This window comes from Myotis nattereri (assembly GCF_964212035.1).
Source record: "Myotis nattereri genome assembly, chromosome: 8".
Lineage (NCBI taxonomy): Eukaryota > Metazoa > Chordata > Mammalia > Chiroptera > Vespertilionidae > Myotis > Myotis nattereri.
In genome coordinates this window covers 14886658-14894759 of record NC_138083.1, presented here as the reverse complement: position 1 = coordinate 14894759, position 8102 = coordinate 14886658, and the positions used below count along the sequence as shown (strand labels likewise).

The 8102-nt window shown below is 43.5% G+C and overlaps 1 pseudogene across 1 annotated transcript; it reads left to right on the top strand.

The window, feature by feature from the left end:
- The first annotated feature begins 6611 nt into the window (after positions 1 to 6611).
- LOC308523680 (small COPII coat GTPase SAR1A-like) lies at positions 6612 to 7238 on the top strand (annotated as a pseudogene). The gene is made up of 2 exons: positions 6612 to 6949; positions 7081 to 7238. The product of its transcript is annotated as a small COPII coat GTPase SAR1A-like (transcript).
- The last annotated feature ends 864 nt before the right edge of the window (positions 7239 to 8102 follow it).

The following is an 8102-nucleotide window of genomic DNA, read 5'->3' as shown; positions in this document are numbered from 1 at the left end:
CCCTCATCATTGATGTTTCTATCTCCCTCTCCCTTCCTCTCTGAAATTAATAAAAATATTTAAAAAAACAAAAAACATGGATTCCTAGGCCATGAGTTTATGATTCAGAACAAGTGGGGTGAGGCCCAGAATTTGCATTTCTAGCGAGGCCAGGGTGATGCTGTCGTTGCTGTTCTAGGGATCCCATTTTGAGAACCACTGATCCAGACTTCTTTAGAATAACAACTAGCAGTGTCCAGCTCAGGCAGGAAATCCATTTCCTGTTCTTCAGCCTCATCTGAGAAGTCCTTTGGCCACCATCTCAAAGTCTATTGACCTTCACCTTCTCACATCACTTGTTTGCTATAAAAATTACCTCATTGGAATCACAGAGATCAGACTTAAAAAAAAAAAACATGATGTTAAGAAAATTGAAAATCTATTCCAGATGCTTGCTCCAAAATCATTCTTTCTATATTCATAAATAACTAAAGTGTTTATAAAATATGCAGACCCTAGAGCTCCAATTCCAGAGATTCTGGCTGTTAAACAAAAGCCTTCACTTCCAAGCTGAAAGTCTTCTTAAAAGAAAAGGTTTATTGGGCCATTGTTAGTAAGAAAGGGATCAGATGCTGGGCCATGAAGTCCAAGCCAGCAGCAGCACCTAGTGGAAAAGGTGACATGACACGTCCACTGGCCCCCTGTCCTGGAGTTGATGAACGCTTCTATACATCCCTTTCCAGGGGTGGGCGGGGGGGCGGGGGGGTGTTACGATGTAAATTGTTTAAGTTGTTTTGAAAGAATTTACATTGGTTAAAGATCAGGGGGTGGGAAAGGGCAAAGTGGAGGCAGTTCTATGACAGAAACACAGTCAGTGAGGAAGAAATATTGACTACTTTTGATTGGTTACAGGCAACAGCCTTGAAAGTCCATTCATGTGACGGATGTCGTGGCTTCTCTGGTCAATTGATTGATGCCTAGAGGTTGATTCAAAGCTCCAACATATGTTCAGGAATGTGAGCAGTCTTTTGTCAGCTGGTTCACAGCTCCTAACTGGATAATTATTCTTTCTCCCACTCTCTGGCCACTGGAATTTAACTTAGAACACCTCAGAGCGTTTTGCTTGTCATGGCTCTAGAACAGCCATGGGCAAACTACTGGAGTTTAGAAAGAAGGTTTTGGCTTTCTTAGTAACCACACTCTACCTGTCATTGTCTTATGCACAGAGTGAGCAGCTTGATAAAATAGTCTATTTCTTAATGCTCTATCAAGAACTAAGGAAGGTTGAAGATTCACTTATGAAAGCCAACCAGCTAGTCAGCCGTGGGCAAACTACGGCCCGCGGGCCGGATCCGGCCCGTTTGAAATGAATGAAACTAAAAAAAAAAAAAAAAGACTGTACCCTTTTATGTAATGATGTTTACTTTGAATTTATATTAGTTCACACAAACACTCCATCCATGCTTTTGTTCCGGCCCTCCGGTCCAGTTTAAGAACCCATTGTGGCCCTCGAGTCAAAAAGTTTGCCCACCCCTGCTCTAGGAGCTAGGGGCCAAGAATGTATAGTTTAACCAGAAAATCTTAAAGGGACATTCGATTTTGAGATACCTGTTATGTACCCTTCCTGCAGCCTCCACACAGATGAACTGTGGACAATTCTTAGTCTCCTTTGCAAGATCCTTTTACTCATTTTTCATCGTAAGGCTCTCAAATTTCAGTGTTCATTAGAATCATCTGTTTAGTGTGTTAAAAATGTAGACCCCAGACCGCAACTTCCCATCTACCCCAAAGGGTCTCAAGTCAGTGGTGACCCCAAGGCCTGCATTTGACCACACCCCCTAAATGATACTGAGAAGCGCTGTTCTGGAGGAAAGTGATAGCTCCAGTCTCAGGGCTCTCTGCATGATGAGGGTCGAGTCATCACTCAGTAAATATTGATTTTTAGCATACATTGTGTTAGTAAAACAGAAGAGTTGGAACGGGCTAGTGTAAGTGCTCCTAATGCTATGAAAACACGTCTCCCACAGCTGTTCCAGATGTTGCCTTTGAAGATGACCCCGCCCAGCTTCGAGAGGGCTGGCAGAAAAGAGCACACATATCAATCTTGAACACACCTCCTTTCACTCTGGCCACAGGCCCGCTTTTCTAGTCATATCAAACCGTTCAGACAGTGTCAGCATTCAAATGTCCTTCAGTACAGGCATCACCCAGAATCTAGCTCTAGCTTCCAAAGTGATGAGGAGACATGTTCTCAATGAGCTGAAACCCACCAAAGTGCCATCAGGGACTAGAACAGTCAGGAGACAGGAGCCCTCTGCTTTACCCTTGAGGTGCTTGAATTGCCCACCCACCCACAAGTCTCCTGACTCCATCTCTGTCCCTCCTTCTCTGATGTAGAGAAGAAGTCTGAGAAAATATTCAAGTTCTCTATCATTGTAAAGTCTTCCCAGGGTCTCCAAGCTGAAGGAAATCCCTCCCCCATGCTCCCTGAACCTTAATCCAGTCTCCCATCTGGTTCTAGTACATTTGAAGAATTCTTTATTTACCTCCCTCTCTCCTACCAACAGTGGATTGTGAGCTCTCAAGAAAAGACACCAGGCTTTGTTTTTATCCCTATACCTCTTAATCCAATGTCTAGACCTGGCAAAAGCCTAGATGAATGAATGAATGAATGAATGAATGAATGAATAACTTCCCAAGGACCCAACCCTGGAAAGACAATGGCAATACAGGTAGAAAGCTATGTCTGAGCAGCCACACTGTTGTAAGGGCGAGGGCAACATGATAGGGAAGAGAGCAAAGCCACAGACAGATAGTGAGATGGGGTCTGGAATACCAAGGTGAGGTAAACATCCATCCCTGTGTATGTTTGGAGGAAGGCAGACTCAGTACTCAGTGCCTGAGGCAGAACTGCTTGAGGATAACTAGTCCCAAAGCCTGGGAAGTAGCTAAGAAGTTGGCAGGCTTCTCCAGTTATGGGATGCACGGCAAGGTGCCAGATGGGTCCAAGTACTCTTAAGGGCAGAGGAAATTGGCCCCACTCCCCTCATCCCAACACGTCCCCATGCAATGTTGGTTGCGGACAATTTCTAATCTCGAGTCTAGTGTTGACCCAGGGTGCACAACTGGCCCTTTCTTACCCTCTGCTTTATCTTCCACCAACTTTCATTGGGCGTCTCTCCCTTGATGGTTCTTCCGTTTCATTATGAGAGAATAAATCCACAAAATGGCGTGCATGATGAACATTCCTTCTAAGCTGAAGGACACATTCACAAACCTAGAGCCTCTTGATTTTTGAGAGGCCAACAATTAGGAAACTGGGAGGATTCACTGGTGAAGAGAAGAAGAAAGGCTGTGAAGAGGACCCAACTTGCCCATTCTGACCCCTCCATTCACATTCAGCAAAACAAGAACGGGAACGGTCTTGAAGGACAGCTTCCGGTCAGCGGGTTCTGTTGGGACACACCTTGTTTGTCAGAACTCGCTGCTTTCTCCTGTTAACCCCTCTTCTGGGGCTGCCTTTTTTCTGGCTGCTGGGTTGGTTTTTCAATTGCTTTTCTGAGTAGGATTTAGATAAACAACACATTTCAATTACAATACAAATGATTCTGGCACCTTCCAAAGAGCATAAACCCAGCAAGCCAAGAGCAATAAAAGGTGTTGTCAAGCACGGCTCAGCAAGATGGTGCAATCCAATTTTTTTTAATATTCAGAAAACACAGACCATATAATTAAATGACTTTTTTTAGTCTGTTTTCTGCTGAAGTTATTGGAGTCATATTTGTTGACTCTTTTTAATATAAGTGATTTATAAGATTCCTAAAGAGACTACTGCTGCTAAAGATGATGACACCAGCTATGTAATTTGTTCGTTGGCTGAGTCTCCACTAAAGCTGTCTCCCTGCTCTTCCCCTAAGAGAATGTGCTCCTCCTGCTTATCCAGAGGGTGGGAATGTGTTTGTGTCATCTGACCCTGACCCTGGCCACAGCTACTTGATCCAGGACAGAATACCAGACCCAAGCTGAGCCAGTCAAATTCCATTTCCTGGTCATCTGAATATGGACCCCTGAGAATCATTTATTTAGAGAGTGGTGGTTCACGAAAATGTAAAATTTAAGGTTGGGGGCAGCTTGGAGCCAAATGCAAATTGAAGACGGCCCTGATAGATACATGTAGGATGTACATGAAGGTGTTATCAATGGAGAGTTCTCCTCATCCTCTCCTTTTGAGGGAGAATGTGGCTTTCTTGCAATATCACAAGAAAAAGAATTTTCCAAGACTCGAATGAGAGAATGAGTGGCATTTATTTGCATGGAGTTAAATCCCTGCATTTTCAAGGTTCCATTTCCCTCCGTCTCATCATAGAAGTGTAGCTGTGGTTTCAGCAGAGCTAGGATTAATGCCACTGCCCAGAGTCTCCATTCTAAGTCTGCACAGTCTAATCCAGCATCAGACTAGCTCAGCTGTGTACCCCACTGCAGAATATCATTCTATTGTGTGTGTATCCGCAGGGCCACATGGCTATGGAGGGAACATGGGTGAATGCAAGAGAAACATAAGAGCCCAGATCCCAGAGGGCCAAGGGCAACAAGAGAGTGAGAATTCCTGTCTGGGATATGTATTCCAAAATTTTCACGTGGGCTTGCAAAGGCTCTGCCCCCTGGCCAATTATCTCTGTTCCCAGGTTTGACTGACAGGCACCTTCCCTATGTCACCCCAATTCACTGTGCAAGCTCCCATCTTCCCCTTTGTCCAGTCCCTTCCCCAGTCATCTTCAGGGAATGGGCTGGTGATTCCCTGGGGAGTGTGAAATTGCAGCTTCCTGGTGAATCTATCCAAATTACCATGCTTATAATGTCTTGTCTCCCTTTTGCTCCTTTCCTATTATTAATAACTAGCTAATTACAACAATATCAAAAGGAGAGGGAGAGGTGAAAGACTGGGGTTTCCACTCTGCCTTACGAATGAGGAGAGGTTTGAGAGACAATTCTCCATGCCTCTCCCATTAATTTCAGCTTTTGCTCTGAACTACCTTCTCAAGGATCTTTGTACAGTAATAGCCTTAGGAGAGTAAGATTAAGGTTTCTTAAAGTCAACGTTCCTCAACTCTGGTGTAAACTCACTGTGTGCAGCATCCACTTGGGCCCATCTGCCTCTATCACGCAGAGACTGGATTTAGGGTTATTGTAAACAGGAAGTTCATGCTACCTGAGTGATAAAGTCCTTACCTCTGACCCAGGCGTCTCCTGTGGGTTTTGTGGGGTTTTTTTTCCAGCTTCCGTGAGATGTGTTAAGCTAACTAGTTGGCTTTCATAGGTGAATCTTCAACCTTCCTTAGTTCTTGATAGAGCATTAAGAAGTAGACTATTTTATAAAGCTGCTCACTCTGTGCATAAGACAATGACAGGTAGAGTGTGGTTACTAAGAAAGCCAAAACCTTCTTTCTAAACTCCAGAAGTTTAAAATCCACCTAGAACCACTCTTACAATGAGCTCTTTTAGCTTCCAACTAGATTTGTAGGAACTTTTAGTATGAGCTCATTTTTAAATACATGCATTATAACCTAAACATCAGGAGAGCACTTGTTTATGTCTTGGTTCCTATGTCATTCATTGTGACAGAATTTGAATTTCCAAAGCTAACATAGGAGCAAAAACATTTTTTAAATGCTCTTGTAATCTTTCTCATGGGGTAATAGGAGGAGGGCCAGAAAGTCTACTTCCTCTTGCTGTAAGTAAATTGTCTAGGAACAGAATGTCTGAATTAATAGCTTACTTCCTGTAACAATGATCATAATGATAAGTGCTAAGAACATGTAAGTTTCAGGATCCTACCCTGAGCATTCTGTGTACGTCACATGAGTCAACTGTTTAAATAGAGTCTGGTCCCTAGCAAGTGTGACATGAGTGTTTGCTTACATTATTATCATATTACCTACTTCAGTTAGATAAGAACTCTTGTGTTCATGTCTGAGAGATGAGAAAAGTAAGGCTTAAAAAGGTCAGTGACTGGATCAAGGATAATGAGTTGGAGTATTTTGGCTACAAGTCCAGAACACACATCTGAAAGCACTAAAGCAACAAGAATGTGGATCACCTCAGAAAAATAAGTTCAGTAGAAGCAGTGCCAAAACTGGCTACCTCATCAGCTCTCTGTATTACCAAGCACCCTACTTCTTCCCTATTATCTTTAACGTATTGGCTTTCATATCGGACAAGCTTTTCCCCTCATAGTCACAAAGTGGCTGTAGTCCCTCCAAGCGTTATAATCCCATGGGACAATAGCCAAAGCTTTCCCAGAAGTTGCACCTACAACTTCCATAATCTATTTCCATGTCTCTTTGACCAGAATTGGGCCACACGCCCACCCCTAAAGCAATCACAGATTCTGGGGAGGGAACCAATTTCAGCACTTAAGTACATTTAAAACTAAATCCTAAACAAAATCAGAAATCTGCCCCCAAGAAAGGAGAGGTAGTGGAGTTTGGGAGGCTTGAAACATTGGCTAAAATGTTTGGCCCAAGGTTGCATATTTCTGCAGTGATTTTGGGAGTATGATCAGAGGAGGGTCAAAGCTGCCTGCTGCTGGTGTTGCTGCCAGAGGAACCCCTTATGTCATAGTAAGCATAATAATGTCTTTCCTCTTTGGGTGGACCTACACTGGCTTCAGCTGTGTGCTCCTGTTCCTCGAATTGTACAAGAAATCTAGAAAACTTGTCTACTTTGGTCTGGACAATGCAGGCAAAACCACTGTTCTACTCAAGCTCAAACACGACAGACATGCTCCAACATTACATCTGATATCCAAGAGCTGACAATTGCTGAATTGACTTTTACAACTTTTGATCTTGGTGGGCATGAGCAAGCAAGATGAGTTTGGAAAAATGATGTCCCAGTGGTTAGTGGGATTGTCTTTCTGGTCGACAGTGCAGATCATCCTCACCTCATGGAATCCATAGTTGAACTTAACGTTTCAATGATTGTCGAAACAATATCCAATGTGCCGATCCTTATCTTGGGTGACAAACTGACAGAACAGATGCAATCAGTATAGAAAAACTCTGAGAGATATTTGGGTTTTATGGACAGACCACAGGAAAGGAGACTGTGACCCTGAAGGAGCGGAATGCCCGCCCCGTGGAAGTGTTCATGTGCAGTGTGTTCAAGAGGAAAGGCTATGGTGAGGCTTCCGCTGGCTCTCCCAGTACATTGACCGATGTTTGGACAGTGAAAATAGGAGTTTTACTTCTGGGGACTGATCCTATTCACAGCTTCCTCATGAACTTTTCTAATAGAACAAGAAAAGCTCTCCAACCACCTCTGGTATTGAGAAGCCAAGATTCTCTGTCAGCTCTCACTTCACCCAGTGGCAACATGTGCTCTTCTCCACATGGTTGGAGGTCATGCTGCCCATGTACTGGAGTAAGTCGGCATCCCGGGCCTCGGAAGCTGGCAGGATTTGGCAGGTGAAGCTGTGTGCCATCAGCAGGCAACTGAAAAGGAAAACATGTCTCACCACTGCGGTTGATTTCAAAAGAAATGATTCCATTTTTCAAAGGAAGTGCTACTGTGATTGGTTTATCTTCTAACATTTTGAGTTTACAATCTACTTGGTTCAGGGTTTTCTGTTCTTTTTGTTTTAAATCTAGTGAGTGGCATTTAGATACTTCATACAATTATGCAGAGGTACATGTTGGAGGCCAGAGCTCGGTCAGGTGAACTTACTCCTGTTGGGTCAGCAGGTTAGTGGGAGAAGCTCCTCCATTTGTCTAATTGTCTGTAGTAAGTGGCATCACCTTGTGCACAGAGAACTTGGAAAGGCCAGAACCTGGCCTCACAGGTGCAGCAGGTATCCACTGTGGCAAGCGAGGGCTATTCCCCGTCACGGAGTCTATAGCAGATTGCTCACTGAGGAGGAGTTTGTTAGCGAGTGGGTTATTGTTGTTATTATTACTTATAAAGTTAACAAATTTCAGCAAGTCTTTACTTTTAACTGTTGAGAAGTTTCACTTCTCTCTCTTTTCTGAATAGAAAACTTTTCTGAATAGAAAAGTCACACAGGACAAAGTTAACAGCAGAAGGGCTCTTAATTCTGTGGTTTAAGAACTTAAAAATCTGATGTT